Below are 13886 nucleotides of genomic sequence, written 5' to 3'. Positions count from 1 at the left end.
ACTGGATGGCCACATGAAACAAAAGATTTTTTTTTTTATATATCATAAAATTTGCCCATAAAGTGAATTCAAGGCATGGCCCAAATTTGTTCGCACCTCAATCGCCCTTGGAAGAAACACTAAGTGTATGGGCTGACAAACATTTCCCTTTGAGGAGTACACATCAACATATTGTGTAAATTATTTTTTATACGGGTTTCATAAACACCCTGGAAAGCAGTAACGTGGTTTCCTACACAGTTGCTGCTGAGAAGGTGCAAGTTTTTAGTAAAAATATGGCGGATGAATCATTGGATGAAGTGATCAGGAAAAGGGGCATGGTGATGGCAGGAATGGGAATGTACAGGATTAATAACAGCCGTGGCTATGGGAGGTATGAGATCCAGGATACAGCCTACAATGATTAGTCATTTAGACACCACCAATTACAAGAATGCGTTTCATGCCAGTCAGAAGATCAGTGTAACAGATGCGCGTCTGAATCTCCGCAAAAAAAGATGCCCATAAGAAATATGTTGCCAAAGACGCACGTGTCTGTATAAAGGGAAAAGTGCAACTTGCTCGTGAGATGCTTAATTCTAGAAAGCAGATGAGTGTTGGAGGAAAACCAAACAAGTTGATGGATGCTCGTGAAAAACTAAGTTTAAGGAGGAGTGCACCGGCGGTAACTATCAACACACCCGTGGCACAAGGTTCTTCATCTTCACCCATACATATTACCAATAATATCCATATGTCACAGCCGAATACTATTTGTTCCAGTGTAACGAACACTGTTAAAGGAATGCCAATAAACGTAGTTAAGCATGAACCTGGGAAACAACATATTTCCTCTTTACAAGATATGGACAATGATTGTATTAATGACGACTTGGAACTTTACCACAACCCCACAAAGAAGATGAAGATCACAGCTGCAAACAATGTGCAAAAAAGGCCATTAATGTCTGGAAATTTATTTTCTCTTTGGCAAACTTTTCCTCTTACTACATGTAGAGGAGCTGCGGAGACACCATCTCGTGTTTCTCAACGCAGGCAGTGAATAGCCAGGCCTTTCCCTGGGAATGAACCACCAAGGGAAGGGCAGCATCCAATAAAGGAAAACATCCAATAAAGGAAAACCACCTATGCCAAGCATGGTATCCATCCACAGACAGCTGTTTCGGGGTTTTTGCCCCTCATCAGTGTGGAGTAGGAAACTGGCTATCAGGAGCAGTGCCTAGTAGAAAGTCTATAAAGGCACGGATGATTGACCTCGTGGAGACCAAAACATCCAACACCGCGGAGACACCATCACGTGTTTCTCAATGCAGTGATCCAGAACACTGCCCGCAAATATGCAAATGCATGTAGAGGAGCTGCGGAGACACCATCACGTGTTTCTCAATGCAGGCAGTGAATAGCCAGGCCTTTCCCCGGGAAGGAACAACCAAGGGAAGGGCAGCATTTAATAAAGGAAAACATCCAATAAAGGAAAACCACCTATGCCAAGCATGGTATCCATCCACAGACAGCTGTTTCGGGGGTTTTGCCCCTCATCAGTGTGGAGTAGGAAACTGGCTATCAGGAGCAGTGCCTAGTAGAAAGTCTATAAAGGCACGGATCATCCGCGGTGTTGGATGTTTTGGTCTCCACGAGGTCAATCATCCGTGCCTTTATAGTTTTCCTCTTACTAAATTGTTACAGAATGGTGCATACACAGCTCCCATGTCTACTCAGCATGACACTTCGGGAATCGCCACCTTTATTGCATAAAAAGGCTGTAACCAACAAATCACGGACACATGTCACAAGTGTCACAGCTCATCAGTAAGGCCCACTCATAAAGAGTCTGTCTTTAGCTCATTTGAAGGCAAAAAAATGACCATTAATAATTTGCATCCAAGAGTCACAGAGGAAGATATTGTGGTGCTTTTCTTTGTATGGGGTGCCTTGAAGAGCACCTGCTTGTTGAGTTCCTGAGCTGCAGAGGTTGTGTTTGTAAGAAAGGAAGATGTAGTTGGTACAAATACCTAGATGGAGAACCAATGAAGTGAAATCTTCCTTTGAATGGTAGTGTGATAACATCAGACCAGCCAATACTTCAAAGATTAAGTGACACCCCATCAAAGAAGGAAGGTTAATGTTGAAGAAACACAAACTCATCCTCCAGTGTTGCCTAAAATCCTCCAGCTGAACTTGATCCTGATTCTATCTTAAAAGCACTCTTTAAATCCTCAGGGTTATCAGCCAGCAGTCATCCAACCACCTGCATTTAATATTAAGAATTGATGACACTGTAAGGGACTCAACCAGGGCTGTAGTCAGTGCCATGGCCTACCAGTACATGCAAATCACCTTCCACTCTGGGCGTATTTGTGGTCCCGTCTTCTGCTCCTTCTGGAATGTCCCTCCATTCTTCGGAGTTACCTTCAGTAACTTCAAAATAAACTGACACACAGTCCAAAGGCAATTCAAAACGGGTAACTTTACTTGTCATACATCGCAGCACATTCTTGTCAGAATCAATCTTTGCATCATAGTCCATACAGTATGCATCCTGTACTTTCCCTGTACTCCACACTGGGTTCTCCTTCCTTAACATTACTGACTGCCACGGTGTACTGGGCTTAGAGCCCATGTGGATGCTTTGGATGCTCAGGCACTTCTCCTTCTACCAGAAAGCGTTCCTAACCTTATCACACAGCAGCCCCTCCTATAGTTAACTATTTACTGACGGTATATCAGAAGAAAAAATATGGCACTCACCCCTAGAAATGCTGCGATGAAGTCCTTTATTTGCTACAAACAGCAATCAGGTACACATGGAGAGGCGGCAGGACGTGAACAGGAGAGGGTGCGGCGAACCGGTAAGGACTACGGCCGTTTCGCGCAAAGCGCTTCAATGGGTCCACCTGGACCCGTTGAAGCGCTTTGCGTGAAACGGTCGTAGTCCTTACCGGTTCCCCGCACCCTCTCCTGTTCACGTCCTGCCGCCTCTCCATGTGTACCTGATTGCTGTTTGTTGCAAATAAAGGACTTCATCGCAACATTTCTAGGGGTGAGTGCCATATTTTTTCTTCTGATATACCGTCAGTGAAGCCTTTGGTCCTCTGTGGATTGTTCTGTGAGCACCACCCTGAGCTGTTTTCTCTGGATAGTGTTGCAGCCGCCGCTGCCGCCGCTCATCCACACACCTGTGAAAAGTTGTGGTTCTAGTGCCGCACGGCTACCATTCTTTGGTTTGGTTCTGGTTAACTATTTACTGTCCTAGGCACATGATAATGCCTCACATCTAGTGGCTAAACATGCACACTACACTTTCCCTATAATGAATACAAATATATATACATTACAGTGTATAAGAACATATTAGAATATATGTACATTTACAGGGAATTGTAATACACGCATAAGTGTATCTATAAGCGGTAATACATAGAATCATGTAGCAGTACTATGATATTACAGCAAATACACACTATATTACACTAGAACATACGGTAGCAGGATATATATCTATCTATATAATCGTCCAAGGGGTAAGGGGTTCTTCCGTCTGTCTGTCGGTCTGTAACGGAAATCCCGAGTCGCTGATTGGTTGCTCTCTGAAGGGACAATAAGCCAAGGCTCCTCTGATGATGATGATGACACAACAGAGCAGGAGAGAGCGTCGGCACGAATGTTCTTCTCCCCGAAGAGAAAATGGAGGGTGAAATGGAACAGGGAGAAGAACAGGGACCATCTAGCCTGGCGAGAATTTAGCGGCTGGGCAGTCTGTAGATACAACAAACTTTTGTGATCGGTGTAAACTTGGAAGGAAAAGCGAGCCCCCTCCAGGAGGTGTCTCCACTCCGAGAAGGCCAACTTCATGGCTAGCAACTCCCTGTCCCCAATGGAATAATTCCTCTCTGCAGGTGTGAAGGTCTTGGAGAAGAAGAAGCAAGGATGCTTGCGACCTTGAGCATCCTTCTGGAAGAGGACTGCTCCAGCACCGACGGAAGAGGCATCCACCTCCATGATAAATGGTTTATCAACTTCGGGGCAATGTAGAATAGGAGCGCTAGCGAAGTGTGACTTAATAGAGAGAAAGGCCTTGGAGACCTCCTCCGACCACAATTTGGGATTTGCTCCTTTCTTGGTGACGGACACCAAGGGAGCTACAAAAGTTGAGAAGTGGGGAATGAACTGGTGATAGTAATTAATGAACCCTATGAAGGCTGCACCACTTTAAGAGAATGGGGTTCTTGCCAGTCTATCAAAGCCTGTAGCTTGGCAGGATCCATGGCCAATCCCTGGGCAGAGATGATATAGCCCAGGAAAGGCAAGGACTCCTGCTCAAACACACACTTCTCCAACTTGGCATAGAGGAAGTTTGCCTGTAGGAGGTCAAAGACATTGCAAACATCTCTCCGGTGGGAGTCTATATCTGGAGAGTAGATGAAATACTGGAAGATATTGTTCACAAAGTCTTGGAAAACGGCAGGAGCTTTACAGAGCCTATCCCTGGTGTTAAATTCCGTCTTCCAGTCGTCCCCCTCAAGGATGCAAATCAGGTTGTAAGCACCCCACAGATCAAGATTAGTAAATACCCTCGCTCCCCGCAGTCAATTGAATAACTCAGATATCAGAGGCAGAGGGTATTTGTTCTTAACGGTGATGGCGTTAAGACCCCTGTAATCTATGCATGGACGTAGTTCTCCATTCGCCTTCCGCACGAAGAAGAACCCTGCCCCTGCAGGTGACACTGACTTCCTAATTAATCCTCTTGCCAGATTCTCCTGAATGTATTGGGTCATCGCCTCCATCTCTGGGAGAGATAAGGGATAGACCCGTCCTTGGGGAGGCTCTGCACCAGGCAAGATGTCAATATGACAGTAATAGGGATGGTGGAGTGGAAGGGTCTCCACAGCCCTCTTGCAGAACACGTCCGCCTAGGGCCAATAGTGCTTGGGGAGAGAGGAAAGATCTGCCGGTACCTCAGTAGTAGCAGCCTAAACGCACTTCTTCAGACATCTACCCTCACAAGATTCACTCCATCCCATAATTCTCCCTGAGGACCACTATATATGAGGAGAGTGGTAGCGTAGCCATGGTATCCCTAAGAGAACGTCATCAATTCCCTTGGGAATGACGAGCAGAGAGATAATCTCCTGATGGGATGGAGACATGGATAAAGTAAATGGGATGATCTGGTGTGTTATCTGAGAGGGCTGTGTTGACCCATTTACCACTGATGCGGTCACGGGTTTGGCGACATTCACCAAGGGTATTGTGTGCTGATGGGCAAAGGCAGATGACATAAAATTGCCTTCTGCTCCAGAATCCACACAAAGCTCTACTAAAAGTGTGGATGGGCCAAGGGAAATTGTCCCCTTGAAGGACAGTTTGGAGGAAAACGTCGCCGTGTCTAGTGTACCTCCTTCTACAACCCCTAGACGCTTATGTTTCCCTTACCACTGGGGACATCTGGAGCAGGATTTCCTGACCAGCTGCAGACATGACAAACCTTGAGTGCATGAGTGGTCCGGGACTTAGATCTCGCTCGTGACACCTCTATGGCCTCATGTGGCTCGGACGTCTGGACCAGAACTTCCAGAGGAATGGCGAAGGTGGGAGCCAGCCAAAACCTCTGCCTACACTGGGCTTGCTCCAACCTTCGCTAGTTAAAACAAAGGTCGATGCGAGTTGATACAGCTATTAGCTCCTCCAGTGTGGAGAGAATCTCTCTAGTGGCCAAAGCATCCTTTATATGGTCAGCCAGCCCCCTCCAAAATACAGGGATGAGGGCTTTATCCGGCCACTCCAGCTCAGATGCTAAAGTCCAGAAGTTGACGGAAAAATGGCTGACGAAGAATGAGCCCTGTGTCAGTGCCAGAAGTTGGAGCGCCGTATCATAAGTGACTTGAGGTCCCAAAAAGACCCGTTTCAAAGTGCTCCGGAACCGCAGAGCACTCTGCACCACATGCTCGTCACGCTCCGACAGCGGTGTAGCCCACTTTAACTCCCTGTCTGACAAGAGAGATATAATGAATCCCACTTTAGCCCGCTCTGAGGGGAAACATGCAGCCAGGAGCTCAAGGTGTATCGCACACTGGTTCACGAATCCCCTGCATGACTTGCTATTGCCAGAGTACCTATCTGGCAGGGAGAGGCAGGATAAGGTTGGAATAGGGGTGGAAGTGGACAAACTGGCTGCAGCCACACTAGCAGCCTGAACAGCTACTGCGGTAACATCCACAGCTGAGGTTGTGCGCTCGAGAGCCGCCAACCTGCCCTCCAGCTGCTGGATGTACCGCTGCAGTCACTGTTTGTCCGCCATTACTAGCCAGACCCTGGCACTGGTATGATGTTAGGGCTGGTGGAACACACCTTTTACTATCTTTATATTTATTTGGTGCATTCTGCCAGCCCTAACATCATACCAGCAACAGGGTCTGGCTAGTAATGGTGGACGAACAGCGACTGCAGTGGTACATCCAGCAGCTGCAGGTTCCGTCACCCGGTATGAACTCATATGAAATCTGTTGCTTCACAGATTCACAGGGAAACAAAGGAAATGTTGTGCCCTGTTAGCAGTCACAGGGTGCAGCAAAAGTATACTGGTGGGATACCTGAAACTCACCCCCACTATGCTGGTGATTGATCTCGCTCTGACCCTTGGTGGCTTTTGAGCCCACGCCTGAGGAGATGCTGAGATCAAGCGGGAGTTCCCACCCTACACTAACCGGTTGTCAGGACTGACTAAGGATTACCGCACAGAGTGCGTACAACGCCACTCTGGTGGACACCACTAACCACCCTAACTAAGGCTAGGAAAACGCACTGATTGCGCACGGCACTGCACTGGCGGTCGCTGCTGGTTTGACGCAGTAGGATCGTGCTCTTGTGTCTAGGATAGCACTGTCAGGCGCTAGTTAGCTCCAACATTTGTGAGCATTCGACAACACTACGAATGGGAATGATTAAGGAGCAATCACCAGAACAGGCATACATCCACACACACACGATAACAGGTTTATACTAGCGCATGACCTCTGCAGCTGGAGGAGAATGGGAGACCGCAGCGGAGATGGAGATGGCGGCTGGAACTCGACACCTAACAGATATTGGACAATTTATCCTGTTCACAGCATTGTAGCACAGTTCACATTTATTGTGGGGCAGTTGGGTTATTGCATCAAGAATTTCTGTCTTCCACTTGCTCTAGTATTGTGTTACAGCATGATTATGGTTCTACTGTTCTTTCAAGGGAGGCTAATTAAATGTTGAATAACTTGTTTAAATGTATTCAATAATCTGTTTCAACGTAAAAGATATTATTTGTTGTTTGGTAGCTTTAATATCTGGATTCCTGCAAATGGCTCTTAAGACCTTCATATTTCAGTAAATGGGAGGGGGAATTACTACGTGTCCACTGACTGTGATCTAGACAAATACGTTTTTTATGAGTAATTAATGTTTCACACTGTAAAAATGTCATCCAGAGCTGTTCAATCGTAGGCCATACTCGTTGCCCCGCGGCTGAAGCATTTTGTGATATCTGTGATCTGAAGACAGAGAAATACTGAAGGGAAAGAGATCTCGGTAATAGTGATCTAAATACTGAGATGTGTACAGAGGAATGCTGGGAGGACATAGATTGTGATTTTTTTTATCAACTTCAGCTGCATTTTAAAATTTTTATGTAATGCTGGTAATTTAAAAAAGGTGCTCTACTATTGACAGGGCACAATGCCATATCACAACTATCTATTTGCTCTTCCTTTACAACCCTACAATTTTTTAATAATTTATATTTATTTGTACTCCTCATTTGGAGGGGGGGACATAGGAAATGGTAGGTGAATTCTGTTGAGACCACAAACATCCCTTTGCAAACAATAACGTGACTCTTGTACCACGGAAAACACATTCACCCTTGTGTTCTAGTGGTGGTGTCTGAAGAGAAGTTAAGGATGTGTGGTATCCCACTAAGAATCCATTTCTATGGAATACCGTATATATTGTGCGTTTTCATATAAATGCTCGCCATTTTTATGTGGACAGGGCATTTTACATACATTGTGAGACCTGCTGACAGGCAGCACAAAAAAGGTTAACCTTCTCTTCCCAGGCTTGATCACGTGACCAAGATCAGTTTTAATAAGCATAAGGTATCATGCCTCCATCAAATGTTTTGGTTTGTGCCTTAACCTACTTATTCACACAATTTTTCTGCCCCCCCAAAAAAAAAAAATATAGGCAAGATATTTGAGAGTGGCCTGTCTCCGTCAATCGCCTAATCTATCTGTGGGCTACAAATTGTGGCATTTGAGTCTGCCATTGAACTGTTTTTCCTGTCTCTTACTTAAGTTATTGACACCAGTTTGATGAAAAAAATTTTTTTACCTACAGGCCAGACATTTTAAACTGTGAGTTTCCCACACACAGATAACATATAAGTTGGCTCCAAATTCAGGACGTGCATGGAAATGGGAAGTTGACATGATGGTGATGATGCATGCAGAGGCTGAGGCTGTGGAAAGCTGAAATTGGGCGACAACAAACACCAACATCTTCTTGCTCGACCTTCCAGTCCCAATTACTAGGGGAACTCATCAACACACCACGTATTGATCCCAGAGTAGTTTCAAAGGGTTATTGGTTGGATAGTGGATAATGCTTCCAGTCACTTTGCCACCACAGTCACTTTGCCACCAGCACCCTGTTGTCCACATGGTCAAGTCTGAGAAGCCGTGAGTCTGGACCGCATATTCCTCACCCTGATCCTTCTTCCTCCCACTATGCCGATTGCCTGTAGACAACTAATCCCACACTTGGATACTCCCAAGAGCTGTTCACTTTACTATTTATAGATTTGGGCCTCTTGCACAATACACTTGAAGCGGGGCAAGATGATATTGCAAGTATTGCTGCCCAAATAATTGAGCAGCCACGGTCACACGAAGGCAAAGGTGGAAAAGTGTCACAAGAGGTGGATGGTGATGAGACACAATTGCCAGAAAGTAGGGAGGAGGACTAGTGTGTGGAAGTGGAAGATGAGGTGGTGGATGATATTATTATTATTAGTCATTTTTATAGTGCCATTTATTTCATGGCACTTTACATGTGAAAAAGGGGTATACTTAGATAAGTACACTAAACATGAGCAATACAAGGAAAACACACATGTACAGGAGGAGAGAACCCTTCCCGCGAGGGCTCAGTCTATAGGGGATGGGTGGGGATATATTAGGAGAGGGTAGAGCTGGTCGTGAGGTTCAATAGACTAAGGATCACTGCAGATTGTAGGCTTGTTGGAAGAGGTTGTTCTTCAGGTTTGTTTTGAAAGTTTCTGTGGTAGACGATAGTCTGATATGTTGGGGGAGAGAGTTACAGAGTATGGGTGAAGCATGATGGAAGTCTTGTATGCAGTTGGGGGAAGAAGAGATAAGAGGGGAGTAGAGAAAAAGATGTTGAGAGGATTGACGGTTGCGGGTAACTCCAGGTAGACTATGTCACAGATTTATGGAGGAGAAGGGTTGTGGATGGCTTTGTATATCATAGTTTTAGGGTTTAGAAAGGAGAGTCTAGGGAATAATGGGAGACAGGTGGATTAGTTGGGCAGCAGAGTTTAGGATAGATTGGAGTGGTGCAGGAGTGCTAGAGGGGAGGCCAGAGAGTAGAAGGTTGCAGTAGTCGAGGTCAGGGCCGCCATCAGGGCATTACAGCCATCACTACAGTATGGGGCCCGATGAGCTGAAGCAAAAAGGGGGGCCCGCACACGCTGGCAGCCCGGTCTGGGCGGGCCCCCCTCTCTTTGCTAATGCTCATCGGGCCCCTGGGATATTTTGTGTAAAGCTGCCGCAGATCAGATACATAACAACGCTGTGGTGATTTAAAGTTACACCTACAGCGTTGTTAATGTATCCGGCGGAGAGAAATGGGCACTATACCTTTAATTTGCGGGCCCTGGTGCATCATGGTCCCGACGTCACGTTACACACTGAGCACTTCCTCATTCCTCAACACGCGTGTGTTGTCGTCGGGCGGGCTGAGGCACAGGCAGAGAGCAGGAGAAGTGAGGAGACTGCACATCCAGTGAGAAGAGGCTTCGGGTGGCTGCATCTGCTGGCGGTAATTCAGGTCTCTCCTCCTCCCCCCTGTCTGGCAGTTGTGCAGCTCTGTGCTCTTAGTCAGAGAACTGTCACTCCAGTCCTGTTGGACACAGTGGGGGCAGAATGCTGGACACAGGGGGGCAGAATGTTGGACACAGGGGGGGCAGAAAGCTGGACACAGTGGGGGCAGAATGCTGAACACAGTGGGGGCAGAATGCTGAACACAGTGGGGGCAGAATGCTGGACACAGTGGGGGCAGAATGCTGGACACAGTGGGGGCAGAATGCTGGACACAGGGGGGGCAGAATGCTGGACACAGTGGGGGCAGAATGCTGGACACAGTGGGGGCAGAATGCTGGACACAGTGGGGGCAGAATGCTGGAGACAGTGGGGCAGAATGCTGGACACAGTGGGGGCAGAATGCTGGACACAGTGGGGGCAGAATGCTGGACACAGTGGGGGCAGAATGCTGGACACAGTGGGGGCAGAATGCTGGACACAGTGGGGGCAGAATGCTGGACACAGTGGGGGCAGAATGCTGGACACAGTGGGGGCAGAATGCTGGACACAAGGGCAGACTGTGAGACCCGGGGGCAGAATGCTGGACACAGTGGGGGCAGAATGCTGGACACAGTGGGGGCAGAATGCTGGACACAGTGGGGGCAGAATGCTGGACATAGTGGGGGCAGAATGCTGGACACTGGGGGCAGAATGCTGGACACAGTGGGGGCAGAATGCTGGACACAAGGGCAGACTGTGAGACCCGGGGGCAGAATGCAGGACACAGTGGGGGCAGAATGCTGGACACAGTGGGGCAGAATGCTGGACACAGTGGGGGCAGAATGCTGGACACAAGGGCAGACTGTGAGACCCGGGGGCAGAATGCTGGACATGGGGCATGGTTGGAGACATAGGGGGCAGAATGGAGACATGGGGCATGATTGGAGACAAGTGGCAGGATTTCAGACATGGCATGGTTGGAGACATAGGGGGCAGAATGGAGACATGGGGCATGATTGGAGACACTGGGGGCAGAATTGGAGATGGATCGTGCAGGATCATGGGGCAGGATGGATACGATGGAGACAGATGGGGCAGGATGGAGAGATCACATGGGGCGATCATATGGGGAAGGATGGGGAGATCATATGGGACAGAATGGATACTCATGAGGGCAGGATGGGAGAACATATGGCTGACGCCAGGAATGAGACACACGGTGGCCAGGATGGGGAATATTATTACCATAGGGGCTAATTTAGGGATATTATTACTGCAGTGATGTATTTATTTTATTTTTTAAAGACACGGTTTTAAATGGGGGGTGGTCCTGTTACTGTGTAGAGTGACACTATGTCGCCTCTTTTTCTTCATGTGGTGTAATGTAGAAGTTGGGAAAAATTAAGTAATGTATTCTACAAGCAGAGCTCGAGATAACGGTGTTATTTCCTGCAGAGACGAGTCCTGGCTGGATGAAGTGATGGCGGTCTGGGCTGGATGAAAGATGAAGGACTTCACCTAGAGACGTCACTGGTGAGTCAGTGTGTTACCTATACACTGACACTATACACTGTATACAGAGCTCCTGTGTATAATTTCACTAGTGATCACTGTATTATCTGTACACAGACACTGCATACTAAGTACAGATTTCCTGTGTATAATGGCACTTATGGTGATGGTATGGTGCTTTTTTTTAAATTACTGATCAGAATTGTAGTATTCAGTCACTATGTGGTGGTAATATGTGGTCTGGACATGGTGTTGCGGTATTTGTTCCTTGTATGTATGTGATATTATTCGATCACTGTGGTGGTAATATGCGGTCTGGACATGGTGTTGCGGTATTTGTTCCTTGTATGTGATATTATTCGATCACTGTGGTGGTAATATGCGGTCTGGTCATGGTGTAGCGGTATTTCTTCCTTGTATGTGATATTATTGGTCATTTTAAAAATTGAAAAATAAATAAAAATATACCTAAATTGTATTGCATATTTTAACAAATATTTAATAGGTTACAGTAGAGTAAGGCTAGGTTCCCATTGCGTTAATGGGAACGCGCTAACGGACAGCGTTGCACGGCGAAATTAATGCCATGCAACGCGTCCGTTAGCGCGCCCATTCACGGCAATGGGAATGCGCAGCAGTAGCGCGTGCCATGTTCGGCACGCGCTAGCGACGCGCCGGTGTTTCCTGGCGCGCCGCGGACGCTGCTTGCAGCGTCCGAGGCGCGCCCGCGGTCCGTTCCCCGCTCTCGCAGATCGGGGATCTGCGAGAACGGGGACGTTACCGCGGCCCCGTTAAAAACATTACGTTAGTGCAATCCGTTTAACGCTAGCGGATTGCGCTAACGCAATGTGACCCTAGCCTAAGGCCCGGCCAAAAGTGTCTACCGTGTTATGGTGGCGGCTTAAAAAAATCTTTTGGCCAAAACAAAAGCTGCCGGCTACATGTGTGATCTGGTGATGGGAACTGTCAATGTGTGATAGGTGAGAAGTGGAGTTTTTCCAAGAGAGAACGGTGGGACTGTGGACAGTTCGAGGGGTGGAGCCTAGAGGCGGGGCTGGGGTGGAGCCTGGGCGGAGTCTCAAGGGGGCCCCGAAAATTTTGCCAGTATGGGGCCCCGAAATTTCTAGTGGCAGCCCTGATCGAGGTGAGAGATGATGAGGGCATGCAAAATCGTTTTTGCAGTTTCTTGGATAAGGAATGTTAGGATCCGGGAAATGTTTTTGAGTTTGAGTCGGCAGGAGGAGGCAAGGGCTTGGATATGTGGCTTGAAAGAGAAGGCAGAGTCGTGGATCACCCCAAGGCAACGATCATGCGGGACTGGGGAAAGTGATCAGCCATTAACATTGATGGATATTTCTGTTGGAGGGGTACAGTGAGATGGTTGAAAGATGACGAATTCTGTTTTGTCGATGTTCACTTTTAGAAAGCAAGCAGAAAAGAAGGATGAAATAGTGGACAGACATTGTGTGATTTTGGTCAGTAAGGAGTTGATGTCAGGTCAAGATAGGTAGATCTGCGGGTCATCGCCGTAGAGATGAAACCATGGGATTCTATGAGCAGTCCCAGGCCGAAGGTGTAGATGGAGAAGACTAGGGGTCCTAGAACTGAGCCTTAGGGAACTGCGAATGACAGGGGGTGAGGTGAGGAGGTGGTGTGGGAGAAGGAGACACTAAATGTTCCTGTAACACCAAGGTGACAGAAGTAGCCAGTACAACTGTTAGGTCTTCCCAAGTCTGGTTGATTTTAAAGAATTTACCTATAAACCCAAACAGGCCATTTGCACCACCTGCCATGCCAGCATCAGCAGAGGTAGCAATACTACAAGGCCTGACTACCACCAGCATGATCAGGCACAGGGCAGCAAAGCACCCAACTTTGTGGGCCGAACACCAAGCTCCAGGAACAATGTCTGCGGGTGATACCACTGTTTCTTCCACTGTTGTGCGTGTAAGCAATCCCACGTCCATGGTGCATGTGAAGATGCCTCCTGCCCTGCATCTGTCATTGCAAACAAACTCAACTTGCACCATCAACTTGCACATCCACGTCCTTATCCCAGCGAAGCCTTCAGTTGTCCATACCCCAGTCCTTGGAATGCAAACAGAAATATCCAGCTAATGCCCCAAAGGCTACAGTACTAAATTCACGCATTTCTCGCCTGCTTGCACTCCAAATGTTGCCTTTTAAGCTCTTGGAGACGGAAGCTTTCTGCAACCATATTTCAGTGTCCGTCCAAAAGTATTCTGTCCCCAGCCGCCACTATTTCTTCAGTGTGCCGTCACAGCATTACACAAG

At 47.4% G+C, this 13886-nt stretch overlaps 1 pseudogene; it reads left to right on the top strand.

The window, feature by feature from the left end:
- The first annotated feature begins 275 nt into the window (after nucleotides 1-275).
- Nucleotides 276-2258, top strand: LOC138674452 (polymerase delta-interacting protein 3 pseudogene; annotated as a pseudogene).
- Nucleotides 2259-13886: the final 11628 nt, after the last annotated feature.

The sequence above is a fragment of the Ranitomeya imitator genome, chromosome 4, assembly GCF_032444005.1.
Source record: "Ranitomeya imitator isolate aRanImi1 chromosome 4, aRanImi1.pri, whole genome shotgun sequence".
In the NCBI taxonomy this organism is placed as follows: domain Eukaryota; kingdom Metazoa; phylum Chordata; class Amphibia; order Anura; family Dendrobatidae; genus Ranitomeya; species Ranitomeya imitator.
Note: the sequence above shows the minus strand (reverse complement) of the source record. Positions and strands in the feature narration are given on the sequence as shown.